This window comes from Armigeres subalbatus, chromosome 1, assembly GCF_024139115.2.
Source record: "Armigeres subalbatus isolate Guangzhou_Male chromosome 1, GZ_Asu_2, whole genome shotgun sequence".
NCBI classification, from domain to species: Eukaryota; Metazoa; Arthropoda; class Insecta; order Diptera; family Culicidae; genus Armigeres; species Armigeres subalbatus.
In genome coordinates this window covers 256,226,060-256,252,867 of record NC_085139.1, presented here as the reverse complement: position 1 = coordinate 256,252,867, position 26,808 = coordinate 256,226,060, and the positions used below count along the sequence as shown (strand labels likewise).

Here is a 26,808-nt window from a genome sequence, read left to right as displayed (position 1 = left end):
CTCTTATTTTCAAACCTTTCTGCTAAAATTTCACTTGCATGATCATAATTTCCCTCAGCAATAGTTTTTGCGTCAATTATGCCGGAAGCGTCCTCAATCAGCGTCCTTTTCCAAATGGTAGAGCTTAATCCGTGGTGCGTCGATCGATCTGTCCACCACGTCCCTGAATATGACTTTAAACTTTTCCCACTGCTCGTATTTGCCATCAAAATGCGGAATGGCACGAGGAAGCGACTGTTGCACAACCAGCGGTTGCTGATTCCGGAGTGGTTGAGCATTCACGGGCATTTCGTTGAGACTCTCGATCCATGTTTCGAGAGTGAGGCAAATATTGTCGTGCAAGGTTTCAAATTCGAGGTACTTACAGTCTTGTTCCTTCCTCTTACTTGGTGGGGTGATCGCCATGATGCGTTCATGATAATCGGCAAACTCCTTGTAGGCTGCTTCCACCTTCTTCTGATGCACCTTAATCAGCGGCTGCGTGATTTCCTCTTGCGCGAGTTGGTCCATGATATTTTTCACACGCGTGAGCTTTCCTTTAGCTAAGCCACGCATGTGAACGAGCGTGTCCCATTCTTCCACTCCATCTTCGTTGTTGCCACCACCGGCGGAAGCACCGGTTGCATCACTTGCCTGAGCCTTCATAGGCGTTCTCTTCGTCGGCATGATTTTCCACTTCACTTAATTCACTTTAGTTCAATGTCTTTTAGCACTTAATCACTAACTTGATTGTCCATTTGTCCAAATACTTTTTGCTTGTTTTTTCACTTTTTCAACCGTCTCCAAGCCAGTCACTCCACCGATCAATCCAGCTGCGTTTGCTTCGCTGGTTAGGTGTAAAGTAATGATTAGCATTACTCACAGAATATCGCTGAATGTGGCGCATTTCCACTTTTTTTAATGCGATTTATTCGAAAAACGCTTAATGAGCCTACCGTGGTGAAAGTAAGATGAGAGCCAAATGAACTCCCTGTAGAAAATCTGATTTCTGGGAAAGTTCTTGTTCTGTATTGAATAAAGAAACGGTCGTCAACCGGATCAGTTTATCCGGAAATCCGTGTTGGTGCATTAGCTGCCATAGCTGGTCCCAATCAATTGTATCATATGCGGCTTTGTAGACGATGAATAGATGATGCGAGGGCACGGTGTATTCGCGACATTTCTGCAGTACTTGGCGAATGGCGAACACCTGGTCGATGGTGGAGCGTTCGCCCATAAAACCCGCCTGGTACTTCCCCACGAACTCTCTTGCAATTGGTGTTAGTCGGCGACATAAAATTTGGGAAGCGTTCAGCAATGTACTTCGAACAACTTTTTCAAGTGCCAGCCAGGCCATTACCACCTCGGCATGATCTGCCTAGGATCCGACGTATAACACGCGTCAATACCGAAGCTCCATCACTGCTAGAGACTCAAACAGCCATCCAAAGCATGAAATCGAATAAAGCCCAGGGGTCGACCGCATATCAGCCGAGATGCTCAAAGCTGACCCCATGACATCCGCTCAACTACTGCATCGTTTATTTCGTAATATCTGGGACACCGCAACATTCCCGATCGACTGGATGCAAGGTGATCGACTTAGTGAAGGTGCCCAAAAAGGGTGACCTGACTGTATGCGATAACTGGCGAGGCATTGTGTTGCTGTGTACCGTTCTCAAAGTTCTGTGCAAAATTATCCTAGCCCGGATTTGAGAGTAGATCGATGCGACTCTCCGGAGCAGCAAGCCGGATTTCCGGCACGGAATTCTGTGTGGACCATATTGTCACGCTCCGCATCATTCTGGAGCAGATCAACGAATTCCAAGAGTCCCTTTACTTGGTATTAATTGACTACGAAAAAGCTTTCGACCGTCTCAATCACGAGAATATGTGGGGCGCCCAGAGATGCAAGGGGGTTCCTGAGAAAATCGTCGGCCTCATCGAAGCATAGTACGAGGCCTTTTCGTGTAGAGTGCTGCATAATGGGGTCCTGTCCGACCCTATCCGGGTCGTAGCTGGTGTGAGGCAAGGATGTATTCTATCACCGTTACTGTTCCTCATCGTAATCGATGAGATTCTGGTAGATGCGATTGACCGTGAACCAAACCGCGGGCTATTATGGCAGCCTATAAACATGGAGCACCTAAACGACCTCGAATTGGCTGATGACGTTGCACTCCTCGCGCAACGGCGCTCTGATATGCAGAGTAAGCTCAACGACCTTGCCGAACGCTCCTCCTCGGCCTCCTTAGTCATCAACGTCAACAAAACCAAATCGTTGGATGTAAACACGGTGACTTCTTACAGTTTCACAGTAGCCGGGCAACCAGTGGAGAATGTTGAAAGCTTCCAGTACCTTGGCAGCCAAATGGCGTCAGACGGAGGTACAAATATCGACATAGGCGATCGGATCAAGAAAGCAAGGGCTGCCTTTGCGAGTTTAAGAAATATCTGGAAAAACAGGCAGATAAGTGAACGCACCAAAATACGAATTTTCAACTCTAACGTGAAACCTGTGCTGTTATACGCTAGCGAAACATGGTGTGTATCAGTGGAGAACACTCAACGGCTGCAGGTGTTCATCAACAGATGCCTGCGGTATATAATTCGGGCCAGGTGGCCTCACAACTGGATCTCAAACAATGAGCTCCATCGTCGTTGTCACCAGGCTCATGGCGGCGAAGCCTCAATAAATAAATAAAAGAAGTCGACCGAAATTTAACCTGGCAACAGGTTAAAGCGATAGCCGGACAACGCTCAGGATGGAGATCTTTCAAGTCGGCCCTTTGCACCACCAGAGGTGTACAGGATCCATAAGTAAGTAAGTAAGTTCAGCAATGTGATTGCGCGGAAGTTGCTACAATCCAGCTTATCGCCCTTTTTGTAGATGGAACACACGACACCTTCCATCCACTCCTGCGGCAAAACTTCCTCCTCCCAAATCTTGGTAATGAGCCAGTGCAGCGCTCTAGCCAGTGCCTCATCATCGTGTTTAAATAGCTCTCCCGGTAGTTGGTCAACTCCAGGGGCTTTGTTGTTCTTCAGCCGGCATCTCCTCCTGGATTTCCTGGAGATCCGGAGCCGGTAAAATTATTTCCTGCTCGCGTTTTCTCAGGTCCATCACCATATCGCCATCTTCGTCTGCCACATCGCCATTCACGTGTTCTTCCGCCACCTTTGGATCACCTCACGCTCGTTCGTAAGAAGGTTCCCATTTATGTCCTTACACATACCAGGCACGAGGCCCTTACGTGAACGGTTCAACTTCTCATAGAACTTTGGTGTGTTATTAGCGCGGTACAGTTGCTCCGTCTCTACACGGTCTCGATCTTCCTACTGGCGCTTTTCCTCCGAAAAATCGAGTTTTGTCGGTTCCGCACCCGTTTATATCGTGCCTCGTTCGTCCTCGTGCGGTGTGGTAGCAATCTAGCCTATGCTGCATTCTTCTCTTCTGCTAACTGCTCACATTCGCCGTCATACAAATCATTTATCTGATTCGGGAGCACCGTGCCTAGTGCAGCGGTTGCGGTGCTTCTAAAAGCGGATCGAGTATATCTCCAGCCACCTTATAAAGACGCTGCGCCCAGCTGCTCTTTCGTTGGGAGTGCTACTTCCAGCTACTGTGCGTATCCTTGGGCTAGTCTACCGTCTTGTAGCCGCCCAATGTTAAGCCGCGGCGACTTAGACGCGTTTTGTACACCGTCGAGAGTTTTGAGCGCAGGCATACTGCAACGAGGTAGTGATCGGATTCAATATTCGCACTGCGGTAAGTGCGGACGTTCGTGATGTCGGAGAAGAATTTACCGTCGATTAGAACGTGGTCAATTTGGTTTTCCGTTTCTTGGTTGGGTGATCTCCATGTGGCCTTGTGGATATTTTTGCGGGAAAAGAAGGTGCTTCGGACTACCCTTCCGTGGGAGGCTGCGAAGTGTATGCATCATTGGCCGTTGTCATTCGATACGGTGTGCAGACTATCCGGTCTATACATTTCCTCCCTTCCTAACTGTGCGTTCATGTCACCGATGACGATTTTGACGTCCCGCAGTGGGTATGTCTGCTCCAGCTGTGCGTAAAACGCTTCTTTCTCGTCGTCGGGTCTCCTTTCGTGTGGGCAGTGCACGTTGATGATGCTACAGTTGAAGAAACGGCCTTTAATCCTCAGCTTGCACATCTTTGCGTTGATTGGCTGCCACCCAATCACATGATGGCGCATCTTACCCAGCACTATGAAGCCGGCTCCCTACTCGATGATGGTGCCACAGCTTTGGTAGAAGGTAGCCGCTCGATGCCCGCTTTTCCACACTGTCTGTCCTGTCCAGCAAATCTCCTGCAGCGCCACGACGTCGACGTTGCGGGGATGTAATTCATAGTAGATCATCCTGTCGCAACCTGCGAAACCTAGCGACTTGCAGTTCCATGTTCCAAGCTTCCAAGGCAAGCCCCACAACTCGCAGATGGCCTGGGGAGGGATCGTCAAGCCCTTGGACATAGTCCCTGCTGCCCACGATAATATATAGTTACTGGATTCATGTGTGTATCCATATTGAATGTAATTGTGTCCTTAAATTGTAAAAAAATATGTTTTTCTCACACACATCCGTTCAATATGAAGAACTTTAACTTTAAATGCTGAAGTAAAAACTGCTGAAAGATTTTGCGAAACTGCGTCTTTTATAATTAAAACGAATTTTGCGTTGCTTTCATGTGTACAATTTTTTTTTATAAAGCTTTGTTGCTATATCGTCACCTAAGTGTTTTAGAGCAGCGGAACTATTGAAGTACCAATTACATATTTTAGACCCTTCTTGCTCAAGTTTTTCACGCACTTCTACTTCTACATTGCAGGCATTGCAGTCTTCTGATGGTCATTGGATAACTGTCAGGTAGGTTCGAATTGCTTAAATCATTAGGGGTAGAACTAAAGTAGGATTGTAAATCCCGATCAGTAATCGGGGTACAGCGTTCTGATGATCCTCGATAGGGATATCTTGCAGGTGTTGGTAAAGTTGCATCATTTTCTGGATGGACAGCAGAAGGTTCAGTGTCTTAGGTGTCCCAACTTCGTTTACCCATTTACCTTTCTTTATTCCTGTTTTGACTATTATTATTCGCGCAACGTGATCCACTTTAGGCACTAATAATGCGACTAATTGTATCCGTTGAACCCAAGTTTGTCAGCAAGCTAATCTTTCATTGTTAGAGAAGATTTCTCATCAAGAAAGGCAAAAGTGTTGGCCTTACCGAAGGTGCTTCCATGCAACGTAACTGGTATGATTCGAAATATGAGCTATTAAGTGCAGTTGTAATGCAGATGATCAACATACTGGACTTAATGCCAGAATTGCCAGTAGAGTTGCCCCAGAATTGCCAGTAAACATTCCTTAGATTTTCACGAAAAATCTTCGAATTTCTTGAGTAAATTCCATAAAATTTTCCGTGAAATGTTTCGAAAAATTTCTTGTGAAAATTTCAAAGAATTTCTCCAGGAATTCCACCGGAAATTTATACAGAAAATATACCGAAAATGAAATCAACAATGGAATTTTCGGAGGAATTCCTAGATTATTTCGCAATGAAATCCTGAAAGAATTCCGGTGGAAACTTCAAAATTTCCACTGTGAGATCCTTCAGGAGTTTCTCCGAAAATTCCTCCTGGAATTCTTCCAGGAGTTCCACCGGCATTTCCACCAAAAATTTCTCTAGGATTTCCTTCGATAGTTCTATCGGCAGTTCCTCTGAAAATGCTTCCAGGAATTTCGGCAAAATTTGAATTTATTTTGCCTTCTTCAGGAATTAATATAGATTTTCCACCAAGGGCTCCTCCGAGGATTTCTCTGCGAGCTCCTCAGGGAATTCTCCGGGAGGTCCTCTGATGATGATGATGGTCCAGTTACAAACCCCAACAAAGGTTTCAGCTATACGAGATTTGTCTGTAAGATGAATTCTCTTGTTTCCGAGAATGCTTCTGGTATTTTCCCCGGGGTTCCTCCGGGAATTCCACCAGCAATTCATCCGGGAGTTTCTCCGAAAATTCCTCCGGGAGTTCCACCAGAAGCTATTCCAGGAAATTATTCAGGCTTTTCTCAGGAAATCATTTAGGCTTCCTCAGAAATTAAGCTGGAAATTCCTCCCGAAGTTCTCCCAGAGTAATTTTCGGAGGAACTCCCGGGGGATTTTCTATAGGAATCTCCGGAGAAATTATCAGAGGAATTCTCGGAGGAACTGCCGGTGGAACTTCTGGAGGAATTTATTGAAGAACTACAGGAAGAATTTCCAGAGGAAATCCTGGAGGAGCTCTCGTAAGAATTCTAGGATGAACTCCCAAAGGAACTTCCGTAAGAATTCCAGGAGGAACTCCTGGAAGAATTCTTTAAAAATCTTCGGGAAGAATTCCCGTAAGAACTCCCAAAGAAATTCTCCGAGGAACTTCTGGAGGAATTTATAGATAAATGCCTAAAGAAATGCTAAATGAATTCCTGGAAGAAAGCCTGATTGAATTCCCGAAGGAACTACTGGTGGAACTTCAGAGAAACATCCGGTGGAATACCCTAGAGGAAGAGAAAAAATATTTCTGAAGGAACTTCCGAAATCCCATTTCCCGTGAAATTCCTGCCAAATATCGTCCAGGAATTCCCTGTGAAGTTCCTGGAGGTATTACTGGAGAATTTCTTGGAAAAACTCCTGGAAGAACTCCCGGAGGAATTCCCACATGGAAGTCCTGAAATAATTCTTAGAGAAGTTCCTAAAGGAATTTCCGAAAAAATATCTGAAGGAATTCCCAGAAAAATACCAGGAGGAATTAATGCAGAAATTCCCAGATGAAATCCTGAAAATATTCCCAGATGAATTGCTGAAGAAAATTCCTGCGGATTGTTCCGAAGAAATTTCTGGAAGAACTCTTGGCAGATATCCGAGTAAATTCCGAGTGAAGTCCGGAAGGAATTCTAGTACACTTCCGCGGAAAATCTCCCGGAGAAATTCCTGAAGGGATTCCTGGAGAAGTACCTGAAGAAACTCCCGAAAAAATACCTGTAAGAATTTCTGGGGAAATACTTGGACGAATTCCAGGAGAAATTCATGAAGATATTTCTAGAGGATTTCTTGAAGGATATTCTGAAGTAATTGCAAAAAGAATTCCAGATTGGAATGCTAGATGATTTCGCTATTGAATGTTTGGAGGTATTCCCGGAAAATTTCCCGGAGGAATTAAAGGAAGAGTTCCAAGAACAAATGCCCGGAGAATTTCCTAGAAGAATTTCCGAAGGAATTTCTTATAGCTTTACAAGTGAAATTATGGAGCTAAATCGGAGGATTTCCGTCATTAATTTTTGAAGAAACTTCTGGTAGAATTTTTGGAAGAGATTCCGTATGTATTCTTGACGGAACTTTCGAATGCATTCCTGAAGGAAATACCGGATTCTTCCTGAAGAGAGAATAGCCGAAGAAATATCTAGAAGTAAATCTTGGAGAGAAGAAAAGAAATGTTCAAGGAATTTCCTCGTGAATTTCCTTTAAAAAATTAGGTGGGGGGGAGATAAGGAGGAATTACAATTACATGAGAAGGATTTTCGAATGAATTTCAGAGGAATTTGTGGATAACTTTCCGGAGGAGCTTCTAGAAGCTTCTGATCGAAAAAACATACACCTGAGATTTTTGGACACAATGCACAATATAAGCTAAGCTTTTCATCGATGTATCAATATTCAAAATTGGTGGTTGCGAACCTTGCAGAAAAATAGTTTTTAAAAAAATATCCAAGATGGCGGTTAAATTCAATATGGCTGCTTCCATTTTTTCTATTGCAAATTGAGGATACACTCTTCCTCTTTCCATATCGTTTCCATATCTCTACGATCGGTCAAGAAATGCTATAGTTATGATAGTTTTGGTGAGTCAAGAATTGACAAAAATCGAGGGGTCCATTAAAATGATGTCGTGTATAACTAACGAAGGGTTCATCTTTCTGAAGAATTTAACTCGGATCCTTAATATACTCGCCGAAAGCTTTCGAAAGAATATAAAATTAGGCATTTTTAAGAACCTCGTGTAAAATTACTCAGCTAAGAATTCCGCCATGGAATTACAAAAGAACCTATTCGAAACAGTTACCAATTTTCATCGTCTCCATATTGCTCACAATCGCCTCGGCATCTTTGAAGCTTTCCTCTCGACTTCAAAATGTACCCTATTAGATATGGAAAGTTGAATGTAAAGAGAGCAAAAATTTCCACGGTTATCACAGCTGGCACTCAAGTGCAAGGTTTCAGCAGAGCCCGCCTGCTGCCTACGATATATTCATAACCCACCAAGCCCCAGTGCAGCAAGTAGGTAAGCCACACTACACCTGATGATGGGATCGTAAAAATAAGCACGCACGCTTATGATACGCCTCGGCTCTGTGATAGAAGAGCTCTGACAGTTATGATTTTATTATAATTTCAATTTATGCCATTCTCCCTTTTCCTTTCCGGCAGAAGCCGGTGGGTGGAGGCGCCGGCGGGCGGTGGTGGCTTCGTGGTGAGTGAAACACTTTCCTCGAATCGGATGGAAAGAAAAGCAGGAAAACAGAAGGGAAAACATAGTCGAAATGGTGGTGGTGTTGTTGTTGTTTGTAGTCAGTTGTTGTGAGTTCAACATCAACATCAATTTCTGGAAACCGGGTGGCTGTGCAGCCGGCGCAGCAGAGCAACGAAATCAGTGCGCGAAATATTTAAAATGTGCATTTTTTTGTTCGTTTTGTTATGGTTGCTATACTTTCCTCATTCCAGACGTCAGTTGTATTGCTTGATGGTTTTGTATGCTGTTGTGGGAAAGGTGGGAAATGACACCACTTCATAAATTGGTCGATTCATTTTCAACATCATGAACTGGGGAAATGGTTGTGATTTAAATCTAGTTAATGACACTAGTTCCTTGTACTAGAATTAAGTACGTATAGCCTACATTTGAATAAATTCCTCGACATTTCATTCGCAGCACAGGAATAATATATTAGCGCCCTTAGAAAAATTAATGTTGTAGTTATTATACTTTCTAATAAAAGAAATGTCTATCTATTATTTTTTATTGCGCTTCACATGTATTTTACATAAGTATTCATTTTAAACCACAGATAAAAAATAAGCAATGTCGCTTGAAATGTTCTTCACCATGTTGTGGTAGAAAACATCCAACACCACTATTGCTCTATGCGCCTTTCGTTAAGATCCACGATGTGGTTTTGTGGTTTTACAAGTCAGTTACAAATAAGAAATTTATATTTTCTTTTTCCACCATGTTATAAGTTGGTAACATGTTGTTCGTCCAACATGTGGAGTTTATTGAACTTGAGTGCGGTTAGGATTGCATGCGTAATGTTTTGTTCAATTTCTTTCCGGTTTTGCCACCAACAACCTTGGCAGTGAAACAAAAGTCGTAAGAAAACAGGAATAATAAAAGGGGAAAACCAGTCTAATTATGGAATTGTATTCTATACTCTGTCCTTTCTTGTGCCATCAACTTACTGTACTGCAACCCCTTGATTAAAGATTGTAATCCTTCCATGATGTCAATTTACTGAAGTAACGATTATATGTATGTTCCAAACTCCAGGGCAGTTCAGATTTAACTGTTTTGAACATCTCAGATTATAATAAAATAAAACTACATATCTCAAATCTAAATAGTAAATTTATTTCGCAAAATGACCTTCATGCCAACCAATAAGATTATGTTATCTATCAATGTCGATCATATCGACACCAGCCACCATTCATAGCCAAGCTAATGTGCCAAGTTCATAATTCATTCGGATTGACCTACAAAAAATCGCTTGCTTTCATAAAGAAAATTTACTGCGATTCAGTTGGCGGTGTTTCGTTTGCTTGCACATATGGCACCACTCATAACTCATTGAAACGCCAAAATAAAACAAAATCAAGTCCATCTGAACCAAAAATAACCTACACCATTCGTTGCTTTTCGCCGTCAAATCGTCATTTATTGGGGGAGTCGCGATCCAGTACGAAAAGCTCTACGAAGCTCGGCGCACAAGTGCATCCAACACCACCACCGCCATCATCATCATCATCATCCACTCCAATGTGCTTCTTACAATGAACGATTGTAAAAGTGCGCCCAACAAGCGGAAAGAAGGTCGAGCGCGCCTTCATCAGCCCAGTTGCGGCCACCGCGCAGAAAAGCGGGCTAAATCAAGTCTCGTTTGGTTCGGTTTGGCTCGCACCGGACTCTTGTTCAGAGCAACTGAATAACCATCTATTCACTAATAATGGTGGGTAGGCCTACGAACGTATACGTATATATGCGGCTCGCGGGCTCTAGTGTTTGTCCAATTGATTGTTGCTGTAATGAAGCCGATCGAAAAGTGCTTTTTTTCCCTTCGTTGGAGTGAAGCCGCGACCTCCAGCCGCCAATATATCATCCGAAGGAGGTCGCTCGGTTTAACATTTTTGCTAAAACAGCATTAGATCGCCGAGCGCACAGGTTTATTTCGATAGGGCACTTGGCGCTAATTCAACCATTGATCGGGTTCTTAATGGTTCTTAGAAATCATAAGTTTAAATAACAGGCAATGGGAAAACTGATTTAACACGAGATTTCTATTTATTTTCCATAGAGGATAGAAGATTTGATTAACTGCAAATTGATTCTAGGGGTAAATAAATTATTCTTGAATAGAACATGTACCATGCAAATTCACACTCTATGCAACAAAACAAGTTGGAAAAATTATGTGAAATCGGTTTAAATTGTGCAATTTATAGAAAACACCAATTTGAAGTGAGAAAAAAATGGGCATTTCCAGTCATGATTATTAAACAGAGTAATATTCAAAATCATCTTTCATAAGGCAAAATATTTAAAACACACAGCAATTACTTATGACGAATTTCAATTGTGTTTCAACATAGCGTTTGAGCAAAGAATAAGGCACAATGCCTTCTGTCCTATCATTCTCGGCTGGGGAAAATAACAGAGCAATAGGAAATTTGTTTTGAAAATCAAAGGAAGCAATTCATATTCGTCTCTAAAAGCTCGTAAAATCTTTCCTTGATCTCCTCTTTCATGAAGGGCAGCGCTTAGTTGCAAATAGCCTTATACCAATGGTGAATACACTGGAGTCGGTTTTTACGAATGGGATACGTTCCGGGATGGGATAAAACCGCGTAAATCCCAAAGACCGCGTAAAAACGACTTCACTAAAAATCGTTTTTTTGTGGTTTTCACGTGTTTCCGAACCTTTTTTAAAAACCGCTTTAAAAATACTTTCAAAAAAATCCACGTAAAAAACAACCTCGTAAATCCCGAAAATCGCGTAAAAGTAAACCGCGTAAATCCCGAAAACCGCGTAAAAAACGACTTTTAATAAAAAATCGGTTTTTCGCTATTTTCACACGTAACCAAAGGTCTATCGACCTGTTTCAAATATGGTGCATGCTCTTTGTGGTACATAGAATAAAATGTGAATGAAGAATAACTTCTTGGCCATCCGAGAAATTCCTGGAATAAGGCCTTTTGGATCTACACGCGTAAAAAGGTCTGTCGACCTGTTTCAAATATGGTGCATGCTCTTTGTGGTACATAGTATAGAATGTGTATGAAGAATAACTTCTTGGCCGTCCAAGAAATCCCTGCAGTAAGGCCTTTTGATCTACACGCGTAACCAAAGGTCTGTCGACCTGTTTCATATATGGTACATGTTCCTTATTGTAGATAGAATATAATGTGTACACAGCATAGTTTCTTGTCTCTCCAAGAATTTCCTGCAACAAGGCCTTTCGATCTACACGCGTAAATAAAGGTCTGTCGACCTGTTTCAAACAAATTGCTTGCTCCTTGTGGTACATGGAATAAATTCCGAGTGTAAATAGTCACGTAAATAACGACCCAAGTCAGAGACGTTGTACGGGTCGGACAGGAGAGCGACATCGGTCCTCGACTCCGAGACCGACTGCCACAGCAGCTACTGGACAGATGCACAGTGGTTAAGATTCAACTGTGTTGCTTGCGTGGCTTATTCTTGTTTTCCTCTCCGATGGGACACGGAGGTCCACCCATAACGTGATTACATGCTTGCTTTTTGCTGGCGCAGATGGACACTTTGGTAACTTATCGTATTCCTGCGCCTTGTGCCCTTCCCAACCACAATGACGACACATGTTGCTACGGTATGGGCCCTTAAAGTCGTAGGACCTATGTCCCGACTCTAAGCACCAATAGTACCAGTTCAGTTTGCTTATTGGGCTTACTGACCAGCCGATTTCAACATCCCTCGCTCCATGACCTAGGGTAGGCTAGCTGCGTGCCAAATAGACGACCTTTGTACCGCACTGCTCTCTGACGGCAGAGACGACGTCGTCCGCGTTCGTGACCTCGTCCAGTTGCTTGCACTGGAAGGTCACTTCCGTCCCCAACGACCTCACCTCGGCGCCGTCACCCAAGATCTCTTCCCGAGCAGCACAAGTCAGACAAAAATGGTTGCAGCAACTTGATTGTGACTAAATCTGGTCACATATGAGTTGCAGCAACCTATGTGAAGCATGTGTGCTGCTAGGGTTGGGCCAGTCGTCCCGCTAGCTCCACGTTTCAGCACCAAGATCATTTCACCAGTCTTGGTGCGTCTGACGCTTCGTGCGTCCTGTTCCAGCGCCGAAAGCTTTTCGGTCGCCTGCATCGACGTCGGCGTACTTATGCTTATCGGTTTTGAGCAGCAAGGCCTCTACTCTGTCCTTAACTTTCTTTGCGGGTCGAGATGCGCTCGACTTCCGCTTTGAGCTACTGACCAGCTGCCAGGGATTTTCAGCCCCTAGTGCCGATGGCACTGACCGGCAGGAACCCTCTTGCGTTTGGTTGGTCCCTTTAGCTTCTTTTGGCCGAGAAGTCGCCTTCTCGGGCCAACGCCCTTCGGGCATCACTACATTCCGATATGCTCCGTCAAGACGACGTTTGGCCTTCACTGTCGCCTACTGCTTGGCTTTGCTCTGAGCACCTTCGCCGGTTTGCTGCCTGAGCCGTTTTTGGTTAGGCGCAATATTTTCCTCGTTGACCGTCAGGGCGAAATCAATCGCCTCTTCTGCCATAGTCGATGTTCCAAGGAAGGAGAAGGCCTCAGTTATGGCACCCTTGTCGGCCTTCTCGCTTCTCCCGGGTGGCTGATAAAAGCGTCCTGTTCTTGTCTTACGACTCGAACACCAGCAGGTTCTGTTTCAGTTCATTAATGATGTTCTGCCTTTCGCTTGCGAACTCAACTCGACGACCACCCACATCCTGGGTAATGGTATAAATATTGTATCCAAATCGGAAAGACACTGTAGGTTCTATAGACGAGCTGAGGCAAAGATGAGGGTAGCCAAACGAACTCTCAACTAGTGTAGCTAAACGAGCATGACGCCACGATTGCAATCCAAGCAATGAAACGTGTGGCGTCAAATTCGCGTGGTAAACTTCTCCCTTCTCACTTCTCACATCTCCCATATTTATCTCATTTATTCACATTTTACATCTCACTTCTCACTTTTCATTTCTCGTCTCTCTCTTCTCACTTCTCGATTTTCACTTCTCAGTTCTCAACTTTTTGCTTCTCACTTCTCACATCACACATCACACACCTCACTTCTCCCTTCTAACTTCTCTCTTGTCCCTTCTCACTTCTCACATATAACAAAATGCTTTTTATTTCTCACTCTTCACAACTCACTTCTCTCCATTCGCTTCTCGGCTTCCCTTTATCACTTCTCGTTTCTCACTTCTCAAATCTTACATCTCACTTCTCGTATCAAATGTCTCACTTCTCACTTCTAAATCTCACTTCTTCTCATTTCTCGGCTCTCACTTATAACTTCTCACTTTTCACATTTCACATCTTTATCTCATTTTTCACTTCTCACTATTCACTTCTCACCTCTCACTTTGCACTCTCTCCTCAATTCTCACTTCTTACTTCCCACTCCCCACTTCAATCTTCTAACTTCACCCTTCTTGCCTTCCCTTCTCACATCTTACTACTTTTCATTTCTCGCTTCTCACTACTCCCATCTCACTATTCACAACCCAGTTCTCTCCATTCAATTCTGGCTTCTTACTTCTCGCTTGTCACTTCTCATATCTTACTTCTCTTATTGAATTTCGCACTTCTCATTTGTCGCCTGCAACCTATTTCTCGGCTTTCACTTTTCGTTTCTCACTTCTCACATCTTACATCGCACTTCTCGTATTGAATTTCTCACTTTTCAATTTCACTTCTCATTTGTCGCTTCCAACCCATTTCTCGGCTCTCACTTATTACTTCTAGTTTCTCACTTCTCGCTTTTCACATCTTACACCTCACTTCTCGTATCAAATTTCTTTTTTCTAAATCTCACTTCTCATTTTTCGGCTCTCATTTATCACTTCTCGTTTCTCACATTTTTCAAATCTCACATATTTATCTCATTTCTCACTTCACACTATCCACATCTCGCCTCTCACTTCTGACTTCCCGCGTCTCACTTTTCACTTCTCGCTTCTTACTTCTCACTTCTAAGTTCTCATTTCTGCCTTCCCACTTCTCCCTTCTTGTTTCTCACTTCTTACATCTTACATCTTACATATTACTTCTCCTTTCTCACTTCTGATTTTCCACATCTCACTTTTCACTATTTACTTCTCACTTTTCACTTTTCAAAAATCACTTTCCACTGCTCGCCTTTTACTTCTCACTACTCGCATATCATTCCTTACTTCACACTTCCCAAATCTCACATTTCACTTCTCGCTGCCGTTTTCTTACTTATCATTTCTCCCTTCCTATTTCTCACTTCTCACTTCGCACATCTCACTTCTTATTCACTTTTTACTTCTTCCTTCTTGCTTCTCGGATCACACCACTCGTTTCTTACTTCTCACTATTCACTTCTTAAACCTCACTTCTCCCTTTACGCTACTTACTTCACACTTAACTTTTCATTTTTAACTACTTACTTCCTACTTCTCTCTTCTTTTTGATGATGATGATGATGATGATGGTCCCGCCACATACCCCTACAAAGGTTTGAGCTGGACGATTTATCTTTAAGATAATTAAATAAGATCAATGTAATCGGTTATGCAAACAAACGATCCGATTGTATATACAGATATAAAATAAAAAATACAATTCCATACTGTACAGCAAAAAAATAATTGGTAAAATTAACTAGAGAACTACACCTAGAATTTTTGTAATCAACAGTAGTGATACATGGAGCTAAACTAAAGCTAAACTTGTGAAACCTCTCGCACAGATTTCAAAAGCTCCGCCAAACATCGCGTTCTTTTCACAAACCAATATCGCAATCTAAAACTCACATGTATCTGAACATGGATCATTAGGTTCGACAACCAAACATCAAAACTTGTGTAACCGCTCCGTCGATAACAAAAGTTTCGGAACAACCGCGAGTACAAAATAATCTACCAGAAGGCTTACTACTAATTCAAGAGCATGATTCAACAGTTCGAAATATGCAAGTTTTTAAGTAAATTCAAAATCATTCATATCTGTAATCCGCGCGCGATGCTCAAACTTTTGTAGACTACACAAAGAAAGGTTCAAAAATAAACTACGTCAATAAATTAAAATCCATCATCATCATCGAGGCGAACGTTATAGCTTATTAATGCCTCAATAAATAATAAAAATAAAAAATGGTCCATAAAAATCATCCGTTGTTAAAAACTTCGTCAAGATACATGTGTTAACGGGTAAAAATTGCCGGGTAGCTGTTCAAAAGGCAGCTTTGACGTGTGAAATACATTGTCTCTTAAACTGTGTTAGCGTGACTGCACGTTTGATGTGTGAAGGCATCGAATTGAAAACATTTATACCTTTAAAAAACAAAGAGTTTTGTGAAGCGCCATACAGAAAATAGGGTGTTCTCACATTATCCGCGTGTCTAGTATTATAACTATGAATATCACTTCCTCTTTCAATTCGATCACACAAATATCGAGGCAGTAAACCGTTTATTACTTTAAAAATGAACACCATAGTCAAGTACACTATTCTTTGCTTCACTGACAGCCATTGTAAGGCGTCCAACAGGAAAGTTGAGGAAGTGAATCTATCACATTTTAAAATCAAACGCATTATTTTATTTTGTAAGCGCTGCAATCTCGATATTTGTGTTTCGTTAGCCAAGAAAAGGATGGAAGGGCAAAAATCCAGATGAGGAGAGATGATTGATTTATACAAGAGTATTTTGCTACCAATAGTCAAATCGTGTTTTAATCGACAGAGCATTCCATACTTCTTGGCTATTTTCTTGATAACATTGTCAATATGTATGTCAAATTTTAGCTTGTCATCAATAATCACGCCAAGATATTTAATATCGCGGACGCGATCAATTGTCTCATCATCAATTTTAACAGAGACATCCTCATTTACTCGGGTTCGCGAAATTACCATGTATTTTGTTTTATTAATATTCAATATCAATTGCTTGTATTTCAACCATCTACTTAGAGAGTGTAAATCCTCGTTCAAGCGTGAAACGGCATCTGCTAAATTTTAGCTGCAATGAATATCACGGTGTCATCAGCAAAAGATTAATATCACAAAATCGTAAGACTCGTCGCATGTCATTTATATACATAATGAATAAAATAGGCCCTAATACACTTCCCTGTGGCACTCCTAGCGTGTTCTCCACGGGACTAGAAACAGAATCATTAAAAGCAGTCCTTTGAGATCTGTCAGACAAATAGCTTTCAAACCAATTGTATGCAGATCCCGAAATTCCAAAGCGCTTGATTGTGCTCAACAATAAGGGCCGAGAAATTGTCTCAAAAGCGCGTTTTAGATCTAAGAACACAGCAACAATCGTATCTTTACGCTCTACATTTTCCTTCCATTTAGCTAATACCAAGTTCAATGCGGTTTCACAAGAATGACCTTCTCGATATCCCGATTGTTCCGGTATCAGCAAGTTATTTCTATTCAAATACTCAAGCAGCTGGCCTTTTACTACAAGTTCCAAAATTTTCTCTAATGTGTGCAACATATTGATAGGACGAAACTCTTCGGCTTTAATCGTCCCAGCAACTTTTTGAATCGGAATCACTAGAGATTCCTTCCAAACTTGTGGCACGTGCCTAGTTCGTAAAGATTCATTTATAAGGTCCAGCAAGTTGTGTCCGATGACATCAAAGCAGTCTTGTATTACCTTGGCATTAACATTATCGACTCCAGCCGTTTTTCCAATTGAAAAGCAAATATTTTCAAGTTCTTCTAATGTTATTGGGTGAAATCCATCAAATCTACAATTAAAATTAATCGGCTGTTTTATTTCGTCAGGCTCATCAACTAACTCAATTGACTGGTTAATCAGTGAGACACTGTTGACGAAATATTGATTGAATTTATCTGCAATAACTTGTTCTGATTGTTCTATTGTGCCATCGAAGGTTATGGATCGCGGTTTGCTACTATTAGGTTTTAACAAGGATTTCAAAATTTTCCATAACTCTCTGCTGTTGTTTTGATGCTGATCAATTTTCCTCTAAATATATTCGCATCTTGTTTTTTCAACATATGCGAATATTTATTACGCGCGACCTGATACCTTTTCCAATGAATAGCATTATTACTTCTACAAAATTTTCTGTACAATTTGTCCCTTTTACGTTTGAATCGTAAAAGATCCAGATTGTACCAGCTGTTTGAGTTTTTCAGAGATACATATTTATGTTCTATTAGATTATTGGTACAGGTTTTCAAAACGTCAGTGAGAACATCAGAACATTTTGATCTAACGAACCAACGTTTGATTGAAAATCCACGTTTCTTGCGACAAGACCCGAGATAGCTTGTTTTGAATATTTTCTCCAGCACTTTAATTTGATAAGATCACTATTATTATCACTATTATCATCTACGTTAATTACTAGAGTTTCATGATCGGTTATTTTCAAATCACAAATCGTTACCGTACTAACGGAATCGAAATTAGAATATACATGATCAATTAAAGTTCTACTGTGCTGAGAAATACGTGTGTAATCGAAGACCTTTTGTTTCCAATCACCAAAGTCTGCTAACCGTTTCAAATGATTCGAATTATGGATGTCACACCAATTGATATTAAAATCGCCAGCGAGTATATTTAATTTACTAGGATCTATGAACATCTCCAACCAGTTCTCCAAAATTTCAACAAATCGCTGGTCATTTGAACTGGGAGAGTGATATAAAACTCCATAGTTACCCATCTTCATGCCACGTTCAACTGCAATGCCTAAGAACCAGTTACCATCACAAACTTCGTTCAATTGAAGCTTGAATTGAACCGATTCTTTGACATAAATAGCAACACCGCCAGTGTGTCTTGAATGTGATAAACAAGCAGCTACACTGTAACCCGGGATACTGTACTGTTCGAAAGAATCACTGTCAACGATATGCGTTTCAGATAAAAAGACTAAAAATGGACGTTTATCTTCTACAAGCTGACGTAATGCAACGTAGTTTGTAGAGAGACCTGCAATGTTCAAATACAAAATATCGAATTTATTTACATTCATACTAGAACTTGGTTGCTATTCATTGAAATGCAAGCTGCTCTTTTGCGATCAACTAATCTTTTATACACTTTGCATTCAGTACTGAATGCTCCGTGTTTAACGTCCAAATTCGTTTTACGTTCTTGATTCATTTTATTACAATTAACACATTTCAATACAGATGACGTGCATTCAGATGTCTTGTGAGGTCCACTGCACTTAGAGCACGCGATAGCGTTTTTGCAATCTGTGCTCATGTGCCCAAATTCTCCACATTGGAAACACCTAAGAATACTATTCTCAGGAACAACAAGGCACCGATCAAACCTTATATTTACTTTCTTCGCGGTCAACAAACAGCTATGACTGTCTTTATCGACTTCAATCACAACGTTGTACTTGTTGTATTTGAAACGAGGATTTTCAAACACCCGTATCACTTTTACATCATTGATAGCGATGTCTTCATTCTGATCTTTTAAAATCTGAATGAAGTCATCGGAGGAAAGTTTCTCGCTCATGCCCATCACTTTTAACCTTGGCACCGATGAGGGAACAACAGCATTGTAATTTTCACCCAACTCGCTTTGAATGCCTTCTTTCACAACATTAATACTATATCCTGTTGCACACTCAGCAATAATAGAGCCGTTTTTCCCGTTTCTAAAGTTACTGATTTTGTGTGTTTTTGGATCTAATTTGGTGGTCAAAATTTCCGAGTATCATCGCTACTCTGGTTGGACTCTTTCGGTTTTATCACTATAACCGGACGAGCCTTACGAACAACCTTCACATCATTAGCGGTCGTACTTTTTGTCTTAGCTTTATTACTACTATTACTTTTCATCCCAGTGCACTTCTTCTTAACAATATCCGCGAAACTAACCTTTTCATTAAAAACATCATCAGACGCGTCGTCTGCTTCCTGAACCTTTCGCTTTTTACCTCTGGGATTAAGTGCCGACTCCGAAGTCGAACGAGATGAACCTTGCATTACATTCATTGCATCTACTTTACTGCGCGCATCAAATTGTATAAGTGAACGTTTCATATTTTCCATCTCATTTCCAATTAATTGCCGAAGACGGGAGATTGCATTGTCTAAGGCATTTTGTACCTTTTTCCCCAATTGCTCCATCCTGTCTTTCAACGCGATGTTTATCTGAGCAGCAATATTGTCTCGAATACCACCGATCGAATCAGAGAGTGAAGAAATCTTCTTCATCTCTTCTTCCAACTTTGTGTGTTCGAGAACAGAATATTCTGCTCGCCACAACACTGGCTTGATAAACATTGATCACACTTGAACACAACATTTACATTCTCCGTGACCAGCTTTGCCAATGGTTTGGTCATGGAAGTGCACTTGTAGTGGTACACTTTAGCGCAACCACAACCCGAACAACTCATAGGCAAATCGCTGGGCAGAACCCCCATACCGCACTCACTGCACTCAACCATATCGCTAATACCTTCACACAGCTCAAACGGTACCAATGCAGACGACACAAAACACAAAGAAACCAAAGAAACAATAAAGGCGCAAAAATGTTACCGGCCGCCAGCTGCTGCTGGGGCAGAAAATCCACAATTAAACGAAAATAACCAGCAGCGACAACCTGTCGGCTAGTTATTTCGATGCAGAAAACACTTGGGCACGCAAAGGAAATGTATTCCCCGCGGCACTTGATCAATTTCACACGTTAATTGATTTTTATTTATCACTCCACTGCAGAAACAAACTACACCGTTCACCGTTTCACCAAAAGCTCGCTTCTCACTTTTTCTATCTTGAATCTCACGTATCGTATCTAATCTCTCATTTGTCACTTCTCACTTATCACTTCTCACTTTCCTCTTTTTACTTACCGCTTCTCGCTTCTCACTTTTCCCTTCTCCCTTCTCACATGTTTTTCTCATTACCGTCGTGCTGAGCCTCTTTTGATTCCGGGGGCTATATTTTGGGTTTTTGATTTTTTGGGAAAAATAAACGTAGAAAAAACCAAATTTGAAACAGACAGTTGCCCCCCAAACATCAACAAGACACCCGATTGGTGATAATGACAATTTTATAGTAATTTTCGTTATAATTCTTGTTTAAAAATGTCCAAAGTAGCCCCTGATTTTTCAAAAGAAGCCCCGCACGACGGTACTCACTTCTCACTATTTACTTCTCGGCTCTCACTATTCACTATTCACTTCTTGGCTCTCACTTGTCACTTCTCATTTCTTCCTTCTTATTTCTCACTTCTCGCTCTCTCACTTCACTCTCCTCACTTCTCCCTTCTTGCTTCTCACTTCTCACAAATTATTTCTCACTTCTCATTTCTCACATATCACTTCTCAATTCTCACTTGTCACCTCTCTCATCTCACTTCACACTATTCACTTCTCGCTTTTCACTTATTACTTCTCACTTCCTCACTTCTTGCTTATTACTTCTTTCTTCTCCCTTTTGACTTCTACCTTCTTGTTACTCACTCACATCTCACATATTACACCTTATTTCTCATTTTTCACATCTCACTTCTCATTTGGCCTAACGGCTGTGGCCAAATGACCTTCGGGAATGACGGCCTTCGCTCTAATGACCCAGCATTGTACATCCATTAAATATTTTAAGTGTTTTCCCTTGAAAAGGACTTAGAATATTTTTTTGAAAACCGCGTAGAATCCGAAATCCGCGTAAAAAACCACTTTTGAAAAAATCGATAAAAAATCAACTTTTACAATTTTCACGTGATTTCAAGACATTTTCGAAAAATCGCGTTAAAAATTAAAACCGCGAAAAACCGTGAAAAAAGTCGCGTAAAAAGCGACCCGCGTAAAAAAAACACTTAAAAAGAAACCCCAGTGTATGTGAGAAAAATGCTTCTAAATGGGGGTTAATGCGTACTATTGATACTTCGCGTATATGGAGGACGAGCACTGACACCATCTGACACCATAGCCTCCTATCACTAAATCCCCGTGATGCCAGCTGGAAAATGACCTTATGGAAGATCTGAAAACCGACTCTGGTGGGAACTGTTGTCAGGGGAAAGGGAGTTTGCTCCTCTCTGTTTTTCATGTTAGGGGCGGTTGATCATCGTGTACCGAAAAGGGAATTGGAGAAAAAAATTGGTTACCTCAAAATTGTGCAGACTGTTCTGTATGTAACCTGTTAATAATGGGTAACATTCTCGATTGGTGGGTATACAACAGCTTTCAATTAATAACTGAGGAAATGCTAAAAGAATACTTACTTGATGGGCTACAGCTCTTCGTCGATGAACCTACGACAAATAGAGTATCCATCTGCACTGAGCTCGATCCTGGCCCAATCGCTTCCAGTCGCCCTGAACGTTAAGCGCCCTCAGATCCTCTTCAACTGCAAAAAGCTATCGTGTACGTGCCCTTCCATGAAGCCTGCGGCCTCTTCCGGGTTCTCTACTGAATATTATCTTCGCTTCTAGAATACGCACAACGTGTCCAGCCCTCCGTATGATGCCTTGACAATATCCAGCCCTTTATACACCTGCTATAACTTTTGATTCATGCGACGCCACCAGATGGCATTCTCCTGTTTACCGTCGAGGATTGTCCGCAACACCTTACGCTCTCCGATCAGCCCCCTTCAACGTCCATGTTTCTTGGCCGTATAAAGGCACCGGAAGAATCAGAGTAGTATACTGCACAAATGTTGTCTCCGTTGGCAGATTACGGGACTTAAGCTGGTCTTAAGTCCGTAATGAGCCCTATTCGCAGCTGCAATAGGTCTGTTCAAACATCATTATCGCACGTCACTAATGTTCCAAGGCACCACTTCCAATTTTCCACCATCCAGCACCATTTCACTACCACCACCACTAAAGAACCCACGTTGATATCCAGCGACCATGTATCTTATGCCGCTATTGATCGCGAGTCCAATCTTCGCTGTCTCACTCTTCAAAGGCACAAAAGTCTCTTCCAACAACAACACTTACACTTGATTTGTATCCGCCCAACGTTACACGAATCAGTCGTACCAGTTTCGCCGGAAAACCATGTTCTAACATAATTTGCCATAATGCTTTCCGTTTCACTGAATCGTACGCCGCCTTAAAATCAATAAACAGATGATGTGTCTGCAAGTTGTACTCCCGGAATTTATCAAGGATTTGTCTCAGGGTAAACATCTGATTCGTTGTTGATTGGCCCTCACGATTTGAACAGAATACGGGACATAATTTTGTGCGCCGAAATAAGGAGTTATTCCTCGGTAATTGGCGCACTCCAGTCTGTGCCCTTTCTTAAAGAGAGGATAAATGAGGCCGTGTAACCAGCTAGTAAGCAATTCCTCGTCTTCCCATATTTTTGACATAATATGGTGCAGTACTTCATAAAGCTGCTCACTGCCATGTTTGAGAAGTTCAACCGGGAGCTGGTCTTTCCCCGCAGCCTTATTGTTTTTCAGCTCTTCAATGACCTTTCCAACCTCATCGTTAATATTTATTCTGTTCGCCGATCACTTCCACTATTCAACAAAGTCTCGAAGTGCTGACTCCACCTGGCAGCCACTTCTGTTTTATCTGTCAGCAAATTCCCTTCTTGGTCGTTGCACATGACGGGAGATGGCGCTGTCTTTCTCCGCACGCCATTGACAGTCTAATAAAACCTTCGCATTTCATTCTGCTCCATTCTTTCTTGCGCCTCACTAATAACTTGTTTTTCATACTCTTTTTTCTTCCTGCGGTAGGTTCGTTTTTCGATTGCTCTTGCTTCCTTGTACCGATCTCTATTCGATCGAGTACCCGACACCAACCTCCGCATTCTGGCAACGCTCTTTCACGCCTGTCACTCTCTGATACTCCACATCGAACCAACCGTCCTGGGTCGCCTCTGTGCAGTGCCTACCACTTCTCGTGTTGTTGTGCTCACCGCTCCAAGGACTCCCATAGATCGTTGATGTTGTCGCTAACGCTAATTGTACCTATCCGTTCGTCGAGCTTCTGGCGGTACTAATCCAATATTCCTTCCGCTAACAATCGCTGGATATTGTAACGCATCGTTCGCTGTGATCTTTCGTTCGATATAGTTGTCAACCGTGATCGAATTTTACTGACAACGAGGTACCCTAGTAGCACAGTTCTGGCAGATTTGGTTGAAGCAACTCTCATATGACTCAATTTGGTCGCATATGAGGCACAGAAGCTCCTCTGTAACAAGTGTGCTGCTCGGGTAGTGATCAGAGTCAATGTTCGGACCTATGAATATCCGCACATCGATAACATCCGAGAAATGCCGCTCATTCACCAGAACATGGTTTATCTGGTTGCAAGTTTCACCATTTGGGTGTTGCCAAGTGTGCTTTCGGATGTTCTTTCGTGCAAAGTAGGTGCTACTGATGGCCATCCCTCTGGCAGCAGCGAAATTTACTAGTCGTAGGCCGTTGTCATTGGTAGCGGAGTGAAGGATCTCCCTACCGATTATGGGACGGAAAAAGTCCTCTCTACCGACCAGAGCGTTAGCGTCTTCGATAACAATTTTCATGTCATGCTTTTGACACTCTCCATAGGCTTTATCAAGACATTCATAAAACGTGTCCTTGACGTCGTCGGATTTATCGTTCGTCGGTGCGTAAATGTTGATTAGGCTGTAATTGAAGAATTTGCCCCGTTTCCTCAACACACATATTCGTTCGCTAATGGGCTTCCAACGCATCACTGGTTTTATCTGCTTGCACATCACTACGAAACCAACTCCATGCTCTGCTTTTCCGCCGCCGCTGTGATAGATGTTGTACTTGGTCTAGATGTTGCAGTGTTGGTCGTGGGGTCCACGGCTCGGAATTCACGTTCTCCGGATCTAGGCCATCGGACTTCTTGAATAGCGGCCACGTTCACCTCAACCTTCTGCAGTCCACTCACTCGTCCAGGTTCATTTAGGGTCCTGACATTCCAGGTACCGAGTTTCACATCATAGTACTTATTTCGTTGCCGGGTCGGTTTCCAGAAATAACGTTCTCTTTTTCTTCTATCTCAATGTTTCGTGTTATTTGAGAGGCTTCAGTAAGCTACATTACCGGGGTCGCGTTACCTACATCACGAAGGTGGGGCTGCCACCTTAGGTATAGCTGACGTGATGCAGCGTTTCGTTAATCAGCCGCTGGCTACTAAGCAGACGCTTTACGCAACCCTTAGCTGGCGGTCTAGTCATCGCATCGGTCGAGCCGTGGAAGCGTGAGGACCAGAGCTATGCTGGGCGCTCCTTACCTGATGTCAACCCTCCATTTTGCAGCCCAGTGAATGTACTTAACGAGGCTATAAACAGGTTCTAATAAAAACAATGTATTATTCTAGGCTAATCTTACTTTGCAGACGAAACTGGTGTAGGCTCCCTCGTTGTCCAAGAACAGATGGCGGTTGTGAACAATATCGCGCTGGAGATGGCTTACCCTAGTAACATTTTGATTTTATTCTGGTTATATAACACTATTGAAGAGTAAATTATGGCCTTCAAGAGCGTTATAAAACATAGAATGTTACTTGGGTACTTAACTTACTGTTTATAGGTGGCCAATTGGCAATGTCTGGACCCGTGTGATGACGATAGATGTAGGGTGAACATCCCTGGCTGAATATTTGAAGGAATATCCAGTGTAATTTCTAGAGGAATACCCAATAGAATTCTTGGAGAAATATCTAGAAAAATTTCTAGAGGAATATCCGGAGGAACATCTGGAGGAATATCCGAAGTAATGTCTGGAGGAATATTAGGAGGAATTCCTGAACAAATTTGATTAATTTTGATACACATAGTTAAGTTTTCCATTTTAGGGTGTTTTTATGAGATATTGCGAAAAACGATTCGGCTGCCGGTGGGACTTGAACCCACACTATTCCATTTAGTACACGGACGTATTACCAATTATACAACAGCTGCCCTATCGAGAAGTTGTTCCTTAACCAGCTAATAACGATGGGATATCAGTCAATTCCCCATCTCTATCGAATCTGCTTTGGCAACATTTCACACCCTGTTCTCTCTACCCAACTATGTGTATCAGAATTGAACAACAGTCGGTTGCGTTTGAATCACAAACATCCCAAGGAATATTTAAAGGAATATTCGGAGGAATTCTTGAAGGAATATCTGAAAGAATTCCTGGAGGCATTTCCGAAAAAAATATCTGGAGGAATATTCAAACTAATTCCTGGAGATATCTGATTTTTTCTGGAATATCTGGAGGAGCTCTTGAACGAATATCCGGACGAATTTCTGGAGGAATATTCGAAGGAATATCCAGTGGAATTCTTGCAGGAATACCCGGAAGAATTTCTGGCGGACTATCCGGAAGAGTTCCGGAGAAATTCCTGGAGAAATATCCGGAGGAACTTCTGCAGGAATATCCGAAGGAAATTTTGGACGAATATCCGGACGAATTCCTGAAAGAATATACGAAGGAATATTTGGAGGAATATTCATAGGAATTCTTGAAGGAATATCTGAAAGAATTCCTGGAGGTATATTCGAAAGATTATCTGGAGGAATACTCGAAGGAATTCCTGGAGGAACATCCAGCGATATCCCTGGTCCTACAGCTGCAGTAATATCAAGAAATAATTATTTGGTTTATTTGTTTTTTTTTTGTCTAATATGTCTTATTTGACTTATTTGTCATATTTGTCTTATTTGTTTTTTTGTCTTATTTGTCTTGTTCCTTTCCAATGTTTTATTTCAATTTATATATTTGGTTACTTTGTGTAATTGTAATTGTTACGACAAAATATGCTGTTGGCTGCTCTTGTATTCTTTTTTCTTTCAAAATGCCAAACACGTGTTGCATTGTAGTATGAATGAAACATTGGTCGAAATTCGAACATTTTTTACATCTTCATGCAACTTTTTGGTGCTTTGTTCCAAACCTCTTGATTCTAGCAAAGTAGCACGCGCTACTACGCGTCTATGTCTTTATTTGTCTAATATGTCTTGTTGTGAGCAAACCGACCGATGCTTAGTTCCAAATAGTATGTATACAATGGCTAAAATAAAAATAAAATTTAAAAAAACTTAGTTATTTTAATCAATTATTTCTAAACTAGCTGACTCGGCGAGCTTGCCCTCGCCAAAAGTTGATCAATTTTCCGATACAATATTTTGCGTTCACAATTTTAATTTATATTGAAAACAAATCGGTTCTTCCGAATGATTATTTTTACAGTTTTATCATATTATATCCCCTATCAAATATGTAAACAAGCAAAAATAAGCATAAATCGATCTTTCCATTATCGAATGATTATGCCAGCATTGTGTTATTTCATACATACGATCAAGATTTG

The 26,808-nt window shown here is 41.7% G+C and overlaps 1 protein-coding gene across 1 annotated transcript in view; it reads left to right on the top strand.

The window, feature by feature from the left end:
- The window catches only part of LOC134206871 (uncharacterized), a 274,559-nt gene that overhangs the window by 112,050 nt on the left and 135,701 nt on the right, over window positions 1-26,808 (top strand). Inside the window, exon 3 of the mRNA XM_062682611.1 lies at window positions 4,828-4,865. The gene's annotated coding sequence lies outside the window, so the exon portion shown is untranslated. The remainder of the gene's footprint in view (window positions 1-4,827; window positions 4,866-26,808) is intronic.